The sequence below is a fragment of the Bidens hawaiensis genome, unplaced genomic scaffold, assembly GCF_021521415.1.
Source record: "Bidens hawaiensis isolate Kalapana, Puna unplaced genomic scaffold, B.hawaiensis_p1.1 tig00000820_1, whole genome shotgun sequence".
NCBI lineage: Eukaryota > Viridiplantae > Streptophyta > Magnoliopsida > Asterales > Asteraceae > Bidens > Bidens hawaiensis.
This window is the reverse complement of record NW_027491048.1, coordinates 4,602,128-4,619,826: the sequence shown is the minus strand read 5'-3', so window position 1 is coordinate 4,619,826 and position 17,699 is coordinate 4,602,128.

Here is a 17,699-nt window from a genome sequence, read left to right as displayed (position 1 = left end):
TCTTTTTGTGTTTTTTTAAAATTATCTTATGAAAACATTATGGTTGTTAAAATCGGGAGAATGGGGGGTTTATTGGCTTAAGAGTGAAATTTAAGATAAATGTACGAGTAAAGATAAGAGGGAAAGTATTTTTAAAATTTGCAAATTTTTTAGGGACAAATGCAGAAATTGTATATCAAAAGATAAAATTGCCCTAATCACCCTTGCATTAGGTCTTATACCATAAGCTTTATAGATTGTAATTACTTAACATGTAAATATATTATTTGTTATCATCGGCTATTACACAGATAGCGGGTTAAAAAAAATATGGGTTTGAAAATTGATAACTAAGGTTTACTCGTTCAATGTAGCGGAAAACCTATATATTATCTTATTGCTCACAAAAGATTACCTAAAAAAATCGTAAAATGCTAGTGTTGCAGAAAATTAACCATGTAAATAAGGAGAAAATCTGTACCGTAAAAAACAAAAAACAAAAATGATTAAAAAAAGCACACTGAATATCGTTATGATTAAAGCGGTATGGTACCGGCTCTGAACTGTACGTGAAAGATACCAAAAAATATTAAAACCGAATCATACTGAAACCATAAAATATGTATACCAATATGTGTATCGATATTGTTCAGTTGGTATTGGTTCGGTACATTACTAATTCAATACTGGTAATGCAAATGCCAAATTGGTACCGAAAATACTGTATCCAAATATTGCACAAATTATGACCATATGATATTGGTTCAATTTTGGTATGCTAAACAATACCAAGAAATATAAATCATAAGTTCATATCAAGATCAAAAACCTTAAAAATAAATACCGGTGTGGTGCGGTATAGCAGTGGTACTTTGTAAAAAAATGTTCATCTTCACATGGAATTCATCATTCACCACTATCGTCAGATAGTCGAAGTGCTTAGTCATATTTGTCAAAATTACTAATCCAATCATGTGCGAAACTCTGTTACAACATAAAAAAATCTACTTTATTTTTAATGCAATTCGACTTCAATAAAAATTTATTTTGAAATATGGAAAAATTAAAAATAAATATAAGTGTGTATTTAGAACTTTTTATACTAATAACGATAATTAGAGAAAAATTGAATTAAGTTGCCTTTTTTTTAAAGCCAACATACTAAAACCCAAAAAGGGCGCAACTTCGTAATTTACAACTTACAAGAGTCAATACAAACAAAGAGACAACTAGAACAAGAAGAAGCAAGAAACAAGCAAAGCAACCAAACAATTACAAAAAAAAGTTAACATAATTGAACATGCGCCAATCTTGCCAATCAACACTTGATCTTCAACTCTTATTCATGACCCGTAAGAAAGAGGTTGTTTTGATATCCATCACCACCTTGTCCTCCAATACTGGCATATTTTTGAATATTTTATCCTTCCTCGTTCATCAAATCAACCAATACGTCACCATATAGATAGCTTGTATTAATATGCATTCATCATCCTTCCTTTTAAGCTTCACCGGATAATACAGTAGCTCCTTTACCGAAGCAAAGTCGGGAAGGTGTGGTACCTTTACCCAGCCAGATGTCGATAATTGACCAAATATAAATAAAGTATTGTTATGGAATAAGAAAGCTAATATATTTTATTGCAACCGACGTTGCAATTTGAAGTGTTAATAATGTAGTTTTCGTGTATTCAAGCTAGTGGGATTAGACACTTTGACCGTTCTTAGTTTTATTAACTTGAAATCAATCAAACTAATAAAAAAATTTCAGATAGTTATGTTAATCTATGAGGCTATGACATGACTTTTGTCTACAAATGTAGCTTGCCTTTTTAGATACAACCCATTCTAGAAAGATTCATACGTTTTTCTACGTGTGATGGGATTATGCCTTAGACCATATGGAGGAGTCGAGGGTTTTACGGTAACTTCTAACAAGAAAGCAACAAGTCTAAAGATTAACATATAAGTCACCACAAACTAAGATTACTAACGGAAATTTCAAAAAATTAAATTTACACCAACTCTCTTAAGTCCTAGCGTTCCCTAGGAAAGGTTTTTAAATTTAACAAAATTTGTCTTCTTGGGATTAACTAATACTAACAATTTAAAATTTAAATAGCTAAATTTTTATAACTAGTCATAAACAATAAATTTACATTCTTATATAATTGTAGGGTAAAGTTAAAATACAAAGGACGACAAAAATGAGAAGCGTGAGAAGAAAATCATGTCCGTTTATCTTAGATTTGAATGGGTGAGATTAATTTAATAAATAAAAATTGATGGAAAGGGCATGAAGGTAATAACACACATTTGTTGACTTTCTCTCTCCACATGCAAGACACATGTCGATTCCCCCATCATTTTAAAATGTCCATAACTTTTTCATACGACATTATTTTTTTAAAAAAAAATTCACCATAATAATAAGCGTATTTTTATCTTTAATATGAGTATCATATTGTTATATAAAAATAAAAAAAATTAATGAGTGTTTTAATTGTGTTTTTTTTGTTGTTCATTGTGTTATTGTGTAATATGTTGTTTCCATTGTGTTTTACGTTTCAAGTCATTATATTCACCACTGTGTCTTACGTTTTAGGCCATTGTGGTATACGTATCCACCATTGTGTCTTATGTTTTAGGTCATTATGTTATACGTATTTATCATTGTTTTTTATGTTTTAGGTCATTGTGTTATACGTATTCACCATTGTGTTTTACGTTTCATGTTAAAGATACAATGGTGTGCGAAAAGACATAATGACGAAAAAAGACATAATGATAAGCGAAAAGACACAATGGTGTGCGAAAAGACACAATGACGAAAAAATACACAAATGCGAAAAAAGACACAATGATAAGCAAAAAGACACAATGGTGTGCGAAAAGACACAACGGTGTGCGAAAAGACACAATGACGAAAAAAGACACAATGATAAGCGAAAAGACACAATGGTGTGCGAAAAAACACAATGACGAAAAAAAGACACAATGATGTGCGGAAAGACACAATGGTTTGCGAAAAGACACAATTTCGAAAAAAGACACAATGATAAGCGAAAAGACACAATGGTGTGTGAAAAGACACAATGACGAAAAAAGACACAATGATAAGCGAAAAGACACAATGGTGTGCGGAAAAACACAATGATGAAAAAAGACACAATGATAAGCGAAAAGACACAATGGTGTGCGAAAACACACATTGACGAAAAAAGACACAATGATAAACGAAAAGACACAATGGTGTGCGGAAAGACACAATGGCTTGCGAAAAGACACAATGGCGAAAAAAGACACAATGATAAGCGAAAAGACACAATGGTGTGCGGAAAAACACAATGACGAAAAAAGATACAATGATAAGCGAAAAGACACAATGGTGTGCAAAAAGACACAATGGTGTGCGAAAAAACACAGTGACGAAAAAAGACACAATGTAAACGAAAAGACACAATGGTGTGCGGAAAGACACAATGGTTTGCGAAAATACACAATGGCGAAAAAAGACACAATGATAAGCGAAAAGACACAATGACGAAAAAAGACACAATGTTAAGCGAAAAGACACAATGGCGAAAAAAGACACAATGATAAACGAAAAGACACAATGGTGTGCGGAAAAACAGAATGACGAAAAAAGACACAATGATAAGCGAAAAGACACAATGGTGTGCGAAAACACACAATGGTTTGCGAAAAGACACAATGGCGAAAAAAGACACAATGATAAGCGAAAAGACACAATGGTGTGCGGAAAAACACAATGAAGAAAAAAGACACAATGATAAGCGAAAAGACACAATGGTGTGCGAAAAGACACAATGGCGAAAAAAGACACAATGATAAGCGAAAAGACACAATGGTGTGCAAAAAGACACAATGACGAAAAAAGACACAATGATAAGCGAAAAGACACAATGGTGTGCGAAAAGACATAATGACGAAAAAAGACACTATGATAAGCGAAACGACACAATGGTGTGGGAAAAAACACACTGGTGTGCGAAAAGACACATTGACGAAAAAAGACACAATGATAAGCGAAAAGACACAATGGTGTGCGAAAAGACACAATGACGAAAAAAGACACAATGATAAGCGAAAATACACAATGGTGTGCGAAAAGACACAATTACGAAAAAAGACACAATGACGTGATTTTTATTTTAAATTTTATATAACAAAAATCATACTCATATTTAAGATAAAAAAACGCTTTTTTTAAAAAAAAAAGATCATACGAAAAACTTATAAACGTTCTAAAATGATGGGGGTATTAACATGTGTCTTTCATGTGGAGAGAGAAAATGTGTACAATTACCTCTATACCATTTTTCTTTTGGTCCCCACTTGACACATGTCAGTTATTTATGGCTTCTCACACTTCTTATTTTTGTTACCCGTTGTAGAATAACTTGACGCTATATTTGTAATGCAAATATTTTAACATTCACAGTTCAGAATCATGATATGTGTATATGATTGAAACTAATTTAACCAAGGAAACAAAAAACAAACTTTTATGTATTGCTTGTCAAAATGAAAAAAAATAATTTGTTTTTGTTAACAACCAACGAGTATAATGGCTTAACTCAATGACAAAAGGTGACCATATACGTCATAGATCGCAGACATGCTAGGTAGCCCAAGTCCATCATCTCTAGTTTCTGAGAATACCCGTTGTCTGAAGGTCTACCGTGGTAAAATCCGGTTGGGATCAGATTCGAACTTGAGACCTTATTATCAACAGTCCAAATCTTTACTTTCACTCTAATGTCACTTGAGCTAAAGCTGATTGGCTTGTCAAAATGATTTTAATTTGTGCATGTACATGATGACAGATGTGTGAAAGATCGATATATATTAAATGCCCGCCTAATTTCTTAGTACGAGTTTGATTAATCATATCATGGCGTGTGGTCTAGATAAAGATGATCATTATAAATTTGTGTTTGTATATTATTGATAATGGTCACATACATGAACATGATACATACTGTTAAACAAACATAGTTATAACTGTTACACGTAAAAGAGTTTGTAGTGATGAAATCTGTCATAGCTAGTTAACATGTTCGAGATACGTATACCCTTATATATTGTTTTATTGGTGTTAAAATAATATGGTTTCGTACTTATGTGTAAGGCTCCGTTACCGGTGTCTCACACTTGGGCGTTGGATTTACTCATCAACATAGTTCTATTCATCAGAGTTTATAAAAACATACGCGGAATCTAAAAACTTTCATAAAATATTACATAACAAACCATAACTTGTCTTAAAACAACATCTCGTCTTTCAAAATAAACAAACATTAAACTTAAACGTTCTGGGGTCTTCCGATGCCAGCCTCTTATTCAATGCCACGTGTCCCCTCAAGCGAGCTGCCTCATCCTACTCACATGCGTTCATACTAAAAGTCAGCTACGCTGAGTGAGTTCTAGTTAATCACATAACGTACAATACATATATATACTTACATACTTTCATTCATACTTTCATATCTTTTTTTCATTTTTACTTACATTCGTTTCTTACGTTATAAAGAGCATTACGCCCTACTTTCCTCGAGTATTATTAGGGCTCGATCCCTCCTTCCTCGAGTATTATTAGGTCTCGGTCCCTCTTCGTTACCTCATTTACATTCATTCATATATCATACATATCATATCATCATTTAACATAACGTTATAACTTGACAAAACGTGCAATATCCGAATATCGTTCACGTGCTGACAAGCAATCATTCATACTTTTCTCATATTCACGTAAGGCATATATTTATATGACAAACTGAAATTTTTTTTCTTACTCTTTCAGACACTCATCACGACTTGACTCAAATTTTCGGGACGAAGATTTTTTAACATGGGAATGATGTGACAATCGTCAATTTCAGGTTAACTCCGTTAACTCAACTCCGTCAATTCAAACTTAAGATCACTAAATCTATAACGCACACTTCATTACATTTAAACTAGGGTTTAAATGACGCTTAACACTTACTACATGTGTAGTCTTTCGGGATTTGCACCGAAACGCAAACGAGTTGACGCAAACGATTGATGAATAAACGAAAAACGTCAAAACAGTAATTATGTGATAATTATGTGTTATGTGATAACATGGTTATAAACGTTAACTCAAGATGAAAACAAGTTAGTTAGGCTAGAAAAGTAAAACTTAGAAGTGGAGGGACTTGAGTGTAACTTGTGTGTTTATAAATATATCCTTAACTTAACCCTAACTTATTATTATTCTAAACCCAAAAACCCCGATCGGAGCTCTCATCCCCTTGCTCCTTGGCTGCCGTCCATCTTATACACACATACAACCCTCAAATCAAGTGTTTGATTGAAGAACTAGGTGCTAGGAAGGTATAATTGATCATCCTTTACATTCTTGTTGATTGATTTTGATGTTTGTTGGGTTAATAACAAACCCTAGGCTGCCGATTTTGAGTATGTACATAGCTAACATGATTGTTGTTATTTGGATGATGATTTGATAACTAGATTGAATCTTGTTGTATGGTGATTGTTGTGTCTTTGATTTGAGTTCAAACACAAACCCTAATCTTGTATGTAATGTGAAATTGATGTGCATGGATAGTGTTTATGGGTCTAGAGGGTTATATGGATGCATGATAGTTCATAGATTGTTATTATGTTGAGTTTGGATGCAAACAGATTCTGGACAGAATGTGTATACGATGTTTAAGTGACTGTAACGAAGTGTAAACCTGAAAGTTGGTTGAGATTGTGGGTACTGCAGTAAACTAGGTTGAGTCTAGTTTCTATAAAGTATAAGTTTGTAATTTTTGGACAAGTAGAAGTTAACTTTTATGATTTTATAAAAACGTTGTGCAAAGCTGAGCTGTTAGACCTGCTGTTAGGTTATGTTGTAAATGTTATATCTCATGAACTACGAGACCAATTGGGTTGGTTCCACTTCTGGAAGTTGACTCATTGAGTTAGGAACCAAACCCAAGTGGTCTTGCATTTATTGGATTTTTCGTTTAACGGGAATTTCAAATAACATTCTGTTGTGCATGAATCTGACTGTTATGAGTTTGCTGTAATGATTTGATGATTGTGAGAAAACTATGAGGAATAAAAATGTAATAAAATATGTTCTGGAAACCTAAGATATATGTGCTTCTTTGATGATTTTTGGTAAATTAATTTAGATGCTATGATCGGTGAAGTAGTACAATCTTTCTAGTAGGATTTCTGTCTCGGTGAAAACTAGCTGCTGAGTTTTGTGAAAATGCATGAAATATGAAACTTGCTAATTTATTATCGTGTCTTGACCAAATTGCCCTTGAGGGGAATGATTGCAAGATAATTGTCGTGTTTTGACTAAAATGCCCTTGCGGGGAATAATGGCTAGTTAATTGTTATTTGTTGACCAAAATGCCCTTACGGGAAAAATTGCTAGTAATGTACGTTATGAATACATGACACGTATATGATTGCTTACACATGTGATGTGTCACAAAAACACTTGTTAAAGTCACACACGATTCACGAACGAAACACGAAACATGTTATGTGCATAGGTATTATGTGCCGGGTCTAGAGACTCGATAATATTCCGACACTTAGAAAAATCTCTTTGTTGTTTTAGAACGTTAGAGAGAGTTTTTCGGTGACGCGCATCTTGGTGATTTATTTTGGGAAATTCTTCGCAAACAGTGAGTTTCACTTTCCCCTCTTTAAACTGTTTTAAAACGTTTTTCACTTGGGGGAGATAACATACTCCACAACGCATTTAAAATTTTGTTATAAATTATATATCACTTGTAAAGGCTAAGTGGCAAACGAAATATTTGAAGTCCTACACATCGAACCGGTTAATATTTAGAATAGCAAGTCACTGTTGAGTAGTACTACTGGGTTTGACAAACCCCACCCAACGCTAAACTCGACTGGAGGTCGAGCGGGTGTAATTTTGGCTAACACGTACCATGGTCTGGAGGACCTGGTGACAAGGCACTTACTAAACGAGTCAGCTTCGGTGTCGAACACTTAGTAATACTTGTTGTATAGACTAGCTACCTAGCGATATATAATTTGACATAACACTATCTAGTAACGCAAAACGCTTAACGCAAAACGCCGTAACGTGGTTACGCAAAACGCTTAACGCAAAACGCCGTAACGTGGTTACGCAAAACGCTTAACGTAAAACGCTGAACGCAAACGCTAAACGATTTATTTTATATGACTTGTGAACTCACCAACCTTGTGTTGACACTTTTAGTATGTTATTCTCAGGTAGCCGAGGCGGGTGCGCGGTTTAGGAACATGCATTGATTGAAAACGCTTTGTCCTGCAAACTTATTTTTAACGATTATCTTTGGTTTTAAGTCGTCCTGCGTGACGCAACTTTTGATTAAAGGTTTTTACGCTTCCGCATTTAAATTACTCGTAAACGTTTTCATGGTTTTGAAACTTTATTTTATGGTTTGATTATAACTGATGATTCCGATCCTGCCAGTTCACACCCTCTGACGGTAAAACTCCGTTAGTGGATTTTGAGGGTGTGACAATTTATCACTTAGGATAAATGTATTAACAAACACATCGAGTATGCACTCAGCCCCGAAAACATAACACAGAAATGGGGCTAGAAACTCACCTGAATGTGGTTACATTCACCGTTAATAGTTATTCCCTTCTTGAGTTGTGCACGGCTAACTGTATAATATTTACATGTATCAAATAACTATTACTACTCATATCGTATTTCTATCTTTATATAACCCACAACGAACGGGGGTTTGGGGGCAGCGCCCCTGGCAGCGGGGTCTAGGGGCGGCAGCCCCTAGCAGGGTCCAAGGGGCAAAGCCCCTGGCTGAGGTCGAGCTGTCAGGTCAGCTTGGGAAAATTTTATTTCCATTAAATGTCTTAACACATTTTTTAGTAGAGTTTTAAATTATTATTTTATTCTCTAAGTTGGGCTTAGCATCTTATGGGCTTAATTAAGTCAGTCCAACTGTTCTTCTGGGCCCAACTGGGTCTAGGCCCAAACCAAACAGAACCTAGGTGGCCGAGAACTCTGGGCAGAGAACCCCAGTTCTCACCGAGAACCCATGTTTGAACGAGAACGCTTGCGTTGACCGAAAACCCTTGTCACCGAGAACTCAGTGGCCGAAGACTAAGTGGCTGAGAACTCTCGTTGACCGAGATCTCCCATTGACCGGGGTCTTGTGTTGACCGAGAACCATATGGTTTGACCGAAAATTCTCAAATTTGGCCGAGAACCCCCAGGTTGGATGTTTCTGGTTCATCTAACTATTCTTGAGTCCATTTTAGGCTCAATAACCGTTAACGTCCATGATTACACCTTCAATCATCTATATCCCATTTCCTTAACTGTTTTACCTTCTTTATCATTCCATCGTCAAGTTTCAACCAAATCTAGGTATAAAGTTTCAACCTTTACGCCCTGTTCTTGAGTTTTTTTAAAGGAGGGAAAGGAAAGGAAAACTAAGGATAGTTAAAAAATGGGTGTTCTTGAGTTTTTTTAAGGATGAAAAGGAAAGGAGTATGAGGAGTTAGGAGGAATTAAATTAATGCATTTTCCCAAAAAGTTGTCCTCTCAAAAATGGGATGATTACTAAGGATAACTATTTTTTAACATAGTTATCTTTTCCTTTCCTCTAATTACATTCCAACTCAAGAACACACCTAATTAAAATAAATTTCCTTCCTTCCCCTTCCCTTTCTTATCCTTTCCTCTCCTTTCCTTGGTTAAAAAACTCAAGAACAAGGCGTTAGTGTCAAAACGTTCTAAGCTAGATCTAGGGTTTCTCTTTAAGAACCGTATATAGTCATGAGTTCATTAAGTCCATTTTAATCATCAAGTTTGTATTTTTATGAAACATCTAGACCCTATCTAATCTATGTTCAAGTTTCAAGGTTAATCGTTCATAAAAATGTAACCTTTAAACGTAAAGAACACACCTTTTTGATGTTTCTAGGTTACGGCTAGCTTGATATACGATCTTGGACTTGTTATCTTGCTTGTATGATTGAAGATCCTAAGTTATGATGCTTGGCTTGGATTCGGATGGTGGGCGGCGGCTAAGGAGAGATGGTTTGGCTTAAGTGTGTGTTTTAAGGTGAAAAATGGATAAGATGGATGGAAATGGAAAGATTTAGGGTTTAAGAGGGTATTTATACTCCCTTAAGCCCATGGACCTAAGGTCCATCTTTCCTTTTTAGTCCATGATTAATTCTATTTAATTAGCCTACTTATCTTTCCCTTTTATCATTTTACTAGTTATTTATTAACTCAAGTAAACCTTTCTGTCATAAAGAGTCAATATACAATATTATTATTATTGTTGATCGAAATTTTGGGATGTTACATTATGTTTAGATAAAGTGATATTTATAAAACTCAAGAAAATGATAAACACACGTTGCATGGTCAGGCTAACTTTTTCTAATAACGTTTGGAACTATTACTAATATTCGAGTAAATCTTTTTAAAACGATATGTCAACCGCTCATAATGATTTTGATGCTTCATGTCTGAGTCTCCGAGTATCACCATCATCAACAATGACACTGCCCATAAAGATCTCAAGCCTCAAACATTACCTCCAGCTTAACTAATGAGACAGAAGGTCAACTACGAGAGCGGCCAGCCTAGCTAATAACCAGCCATACGGGTGGAGATTCAAATTTCCTTGCCGTTAAAAATGATGGGCCGGAGAGCTTAATGGGTCGGGTCAGTGGGTTAACCTGATCCACGTAGGGAATCCATAACCTATTGGATAGTTTGCACCACCAGTGGCGAAGCATAGTTGGGGCCAGGGGTGGCCTTGGCCCCCCTGCGTTTTTCCGGGCAATAGTGTAAATTTACCAGTTTTCGTCCGACATTTTTAATACGTAGTGCAAATTAACCCATTTTCAACCGAAAATTTGATCCTGACCCCCTCCGTTTACAATATTTTTATATGTATATATTCGTCCGGCCCTCTCGACATCTTCGCCCAAGCTTCGCCATTGTGCACCACCCACCCACCCACGTCCCTTTTATTTTCACAAACAATTTTCATTTATGCATTACTTTGTTTTGTTTAAGATTATTTTAATCCTCAAAATTGTTAGTAGTGGGTTACCAATTTTCTAGTCTATGTTCGAAATTTCTTGTATAATCCGTATATGTGCAATATGAATGAAAAGACATCCAAAAAAAATAATCAAGAAAACTCTTGTTCTTTCTCTTTGATTTATGTGTCAAATATGTATCATACTACTAAAAACGGTAACGAACTTCAATATTATGGTTAATGCGACAAAAAGAAAATTCCAATCCTAAAGGGGTGGCGGCGCAGCTTGTTGCCCGCTTACCTGCCTCTCTGTTGCAACCGGATCCTTTTTTAGTTAAATGAAAATTGCTTTTTGGGTTAAAAAAAATCCTAATTAGTTTCACTTATTTTATTTCTACAAATTTTTAAAAATAACAAAAATACGCATAAACAAATGGTATAGACGTATGGTTTTATAGTGTTTGCGAAGTTGTGTACAGTGTCTTGTCTAGTTAGAGTGGTGTTGTGCTCTAACTTCTTTTTGTACCTTATGCTAATTTGTCTAGCATCTTGCTATTAGTTTTATTGATATTGTAGCTCTTTATTAGAAAAGTTAATTATAAATGATGTAATGCTACTATATTGCTTTTGTCATTTTGTATTATATAAATATTACAGCTTGGCAACTTAGGATTTTTCGTCGTTTCTTTCGAACATGGTACGGATACATCGTACATGTATTTAAAATATGATATATTTGGCCATACTTACATAATTTCAAGCGTCCAATGTCGGACCAACAAATATGCTAAAAATACATTAAAATTATCATAGGTATATTTAATATACTATATTAATTGCTACAATATATTATATATATAATAATACATAACATGTAAATTGCTGTTCGAAAAATACATAACATGTAAACTAAGACAACAAATTGAAGCTTTATGTACACGTGATTAAACTTTATATTACTAAGGGATAGTACATTCTCTTTAAATATATTTCATAGAAAAGAAAAGGTTTATTAAGTACTTGTTTTTCTTTTTGCCTTTTTTAAGTACTTGTAATATTGTTCTTTAAGGCCTCATGTGATGTCTTTGGGGGAAGGTCGATACCAACATGTGTCCCCTTTATGACCAAGAGTCAATGTTTTTGTCATGTCATGTTCTTAGTCTAGCATAATGGTAACTAAGCATATAGGGAAGTTATACACACATAGCATTCCGGTCATCAATTACCAACTTTACAAAAAGTAGCGTGATAATAAAACTGTCCTGAAATCATCATTCGATTATTTTCTTCTAATAAAAACAAAACAAATAATAATTCATTACATAAAAAATTATGTTAAAATTAAAAGGCTACATTAAAATTTTAAAAACAAAATAAAAATTGAAGAATCACACTAAAGTTGAAAATAAATCTAAAAGAAACACATAAATACTACTTGTCCTCATCTTCGTCTTCATGTTTTAGTTCGTTTTATCGAACGACTCACCTTCATTTTCATTTTCACCTTTGGTTCGAATGGGCCGAACCATTCAAGCGTGTTCGACTAAATCAAACATAAGGCATGTATTTCCCTTGAACGCGGGAAATGTGTGTTTACCAATCTTTCCTCCACAGTTGTTTGAGTTCGTTTCGGATCGTCGTCGGGTATGTAAGTTGGACATATTGCCCTCCCGTCGTCTTTGATAATCATATTATGCAATATGATACCCGTATACATAGCATTTCTCGTTTTTTTAAACGTTGATAAGCAACATGGATTTTTTTTACAAAATGTCAACGCTGTTGAAGAACCCCAAAACACCTCTCGGTGTCATTTTACAAAGACTCTTGTACTTTCTTAAAATAGTCCTATTTTTCATCGATTTTGTCTCTAAACGTTTTCATGATAATTGAATATTTTGGATACATTCCATCACCCAAATAGTAATCGTGAGGGTAATAGTTATCATTTGCCCAAATCGAAGCGACTGGTAACAGAGATGTAATCTGTAACACCCCGACCGATGGCGGATTATACATCGGGGCGCCACGTATTGTTTCATTACTCGCGACACTATTTGGGTGTCAATATTTAATAAATACATTTCATTGCGCACGCGCAGAACATGACATAAAGTAACATAAATCATATCATAACTTAAAATATTCAAATAACATAATATATCTTGTTACATTTTAATCTAGGTCCAAACAAAAAGAAAACATCCTACGCGTCCAAGAGATTCCCAAAAGCAGCTACAGCAAACCTGAACATGTGTTAAAATAAAACGTCAACACTTGCGTGTCGGTGAGAAATCAAGTGTAATACATATAAATAGATAACAATATCTGCGCGCATCATGTGTATAACTGGTGTTCAACAAGGGTGTAATCAGATCGGGATCAAGCCTTAGATCATAGCTCATAGTTCAATCCGTGCTCCCAATTGAGCACAAAAACAAGAAAACTGTGCAAGTGTAAACAAAAGAGAAATCATAAACGATAGTTCTCCCGTGTTCATCTAATGGATCCATGAAAACTGCGGAATAGGCCGACAAGACGGTTAATGATCCACACATACAAATAAACAGCCAAGTCTACGTCCATAACACATGGGGTTTTGCGCGACAAAAGTTCATAAACAAGTTTAAGACTCAAGTTTGTACGAACACATGAACATCCCAAAACATTAAAAATAAAAAGGGATTAGGTACGAGATTACTCACCTGAAAAAGGTGTGTTGAAAGATAATGCAAGAAACAAGCACAAGTTAACCTATAAATAAAAGTTTATTGGTTTAACGATTTGTTTTATGCCTTGAATATATGTTAGCATAGTAATATGTATCTTTTAACAAATTATTATATAATATATATTACCGGAAATCTGGGCAGGACAAGGGAAAAGACGAAGGCAGAGAGAGGAGGCGGCTGAGGAACAACGGCAGAGGGCAAGGAGAAGAGAGCAAATGAGAGTTTAAGTGTTTGTGTGTGTAGTGTTAAATAACAAGAAAAATAGCATTATATATAGGGAAACCCTAGGGAACACAATCCCTTAAAAAGAGGAAAAGATCATATCAAATCAAGCAAAAGATATAAAAGTACAAAAAGACAAAAGCAAAAGATATAAAAAGATATGCCGGCAGCTGCAGGGGATGGGGAAAAGCTGACAGATTACAGGTCAAAGCATGGGCGGCGTCAGAGAAAACACTGTTCAAGGCATGCAAAAGAAGATATCAAAAGATTATGTCAGTCACTTTTTCTGTCAACCAATAGGATTGGTGCGCATGCTGCGCCGAAAGTGGCTTTTCGGACAGATGTTGGAACTGACCTAAAGAGTTCAAAAGATAAGATATCAAAAGAATACAGGCTGATCAAAACAGAAGAAAAGACTTAAGGTCTAGCGCGAGAAGATTCGAGCGCACGCGCGAGGGCGAAGGTAGACAGAGGACAATCCTTAGCGCGCCGCGGGAAGAATTATAGTCCTTAGCGCGCCGCGGGAAGAACTATAATCCTTAGCGCATCGCGGGAAGAACTACCATTCTTAGCGCGCTGCGAGAAAAACTACAATTCTTAGCGCGTCGCGGGAAGAACTACCGTTCTTAGCGCGCTGCGAGAAGAACTACAATTCTTAGCGCGCTGCGAGAACAGTTCGCCTCGCGTATCGCAGGAACAACTGGTCTTCACGCAGGCTTCCTTGTAAGGAGTCTGGCGCGTGGAGCTGCGCAGACATCCTTAGGCGGGAAGAACCAAAGGACAAGCAAATAGTTAAGAGAAAAAGAGAGTTCAAGGCGCAAGGGTTAAGCAGAGGGGCGGGACGGCGATAAGAGAGAAAAAGAGGCGGGACGGCGACAAGAGAGAAAGAGGCGGGACGGCGACGAGAGAGAAGAAGAGGCGGGACGGCGACAAGAGAGAAGAAGAGGCGGGACGGCGACAAGAGAGAAGAAGAGGCGGGACGGCGACAAGAGAGAAGAAGAGGCGGGACGGCGGGAAGGAAACTATTATTATTAGTAAGTAATATAAAATATATATATAATTTATTAAATGTTAAATTTACAAAGGTTAAATAAACAAATTAAATCATAAAGAGAATCGGATCAGAAAACGGGTACCTGGGTCGGGTCGGATCGGGCAGTTGTCACAGTCTCCCCTACTTTAAGAAATTTCGTCCCGAAATTTATCTCGAAGTAGGTCGCGCAGAAAAAAGGTGCGGGTACTTGATCTTCATCTGATCTTCCCTTTCCCAAGTGAACTCGGCTCCGCGCTTGGACTGCCAACGAACTTTAACAATCGGAATGCGACTGCGCTTGGTTTGCTTTACCTCGCGATCCATAATCTCAACAGGCTTCTCAACGAAATGCATAGACTCATCAACTTGAACTTCATCAAGTGGTATGTGGAGGTTCTCTTCAGCTAAACATTTCTTGAGATTGGATACATGGAAAGTTGGATGCACATTGCTGAGCGCGGGCGGCAGGTCAAGCTTGTAGGCAACTTTTCCCACCCTCGCAAGAATCTTGAATGGTCCAACATAACGAGGTGCAAGCTTACCTTTCTTCCCAAAGCGGACAACACCCTTCCAGGGCGACACTTTGAGGAGAACAAGATCACCAACTAGAAATTCGAGAGGCTTCCGCCTGCGATCTGCGTAACTCTTCTGTCGGCTTCTGGCAGTCAGCAGATGATCACGGATCTTGGCGATTTTATCGGTTGTCTCTTGAACTAGTTCGGGTCCTGTGATTTGAACTTCACCCACTTCGCTCCAACAAATCGGTGAACGGCACTTTCGACCGTAAAGTGCTTCAAATGGGGCCATACCGATACTGGAATGATAGCTGTTATTATAAGAGAACTCGATCAGAGGTAGGTGTGAATCCCAATTACCTCCAAAATCAAGAACACAAGATCGAAGCATATCCTCAAGGGTTTGAATGGTTCGCTCAGACTGTCCGTCAGTCTGAGGATGATATGCAGTACTCATGTCCAAACGAGTTCCTAACGCAGATTGGAGAGATTTCCAAAAGCGAGATATAAAACGGCCATCGCGATCGGATATGATGCTCAAAGGAGTACCATGACGGCAGACAATTTCCTTGACATACAGATGCGCAAGTTGTTCAACACGGTAGGTTTCACGAATGGGCAGAAAGTGTGCAGACTTGGTCAAACGATCCACTATTACCCAAATGCTATCATGTTTGCTTGCGGTCAAGGGTAACTTGGTGATAAAGTCCATTGCTATACTTTCCCATTTCCACATAGGAATTTCAGGTTGTTCGAGCAAACCAGATGGGCGTTGATGTTCAGCTTTTACCTTAGAACAAGTTAGGCATTTAGCTACGAACACAGCAATATCCTTTTTCATACCAGGCCACCAATAAGAAAGGCGCAAATCTTTATACATTTTGTCAGCACCAGGATGAACAGAATACCGAGATCTGTGCGCTTCACTCAGTATGACAGTGCGAAGATTCTCATCATTGGGAATCCAGATGCGATTTAGATAGCAGAGAATTCCACTCAGATTAGGGACAAAATGCGCTTCCGCGCCACACGCTAACTCGGCGCGAAGGTTGCCATTGCTGATGGATGCGCGCTGCGCGTCACGAATGCGTGATTCAAGATTGCTTTGAATCGGCGCGAAGTGAAGCTGCAGGCGCGGCAAGATACAGTTAAGCTGGCAGGGCTTACGGCTGAGCGCATCGGCTACCACATTAGCCTTACCAGGGTGATACCGGATCTCACAATCGTAATCGCTGATGAGTTCGTTCCATCGGCGTTGTCTCATGTTAAGTTCCTTTTGATCAAAAATGTGCTGAAGGCTTTTATGGTCGGTGTAGATGATGCACTTAGTCCCATAGAGGTAGTGTCTCCAGATTTTCAAGGCAAATACAACTGCACCAAGTTAGAGATCGTGAGTCGTATAATTCTTTTCGTGAATTTTGAGTTGCCTTGATGCGTAAGCGATAACCTTGCCTCGTTGCATAAGTACACAACCGAGACCTTGGTTGGAGGCATCACAATACACGACAAAATCATCAGTACCCTCAGGTAACGCTAGAACAGGAGCTTCGCACAACAAATGCTTAAGCGTCTGAAAAGCTTCTTCTTGCTTAGAGCCCCAAATATACGGTTTGCCTTTGTGCGTTAAAGCTGTTAAAGGCAAAGCGATCTTTGAGAAGTTCGAAATAAATCGCCGGTAGTAACCAGCTAAGCCCAAAAAGGAACGGATTTCGGTAGGAGTAGACGGCGTAATCCAGTTCTTGATTGCTTCAATCTTGGATGGGTCGACATGAATACCCATCTTGTTTACAACATGACCAAGAAACTGTACTTCATCCGTCCAAAACTCACACTTGGAGAGTTTGGCAAAGAGTTGCTCGGTTCGAAGCTTTTGCAACACCAACCGAAGATGTTGCTCATGCTCGGCCTTGGTTTTGGAATACACCAAAACGTCATCGATAAACACGATCACGAATCGGTCCAAGAAAGGCCTACACACCCGATTCATTAGATCCATGAAAACGGCGGGTGCGTTGGTTAAACCGAAGGACATGACCAAGAATTCAAAATGGCCATAGCGGGTTCGAAGAGCAGTCTTGGGAATATCCTCTTCGCGGATACGCAACTGGTGATAGCCAGAACGGAGATCGATTTTGGAAAA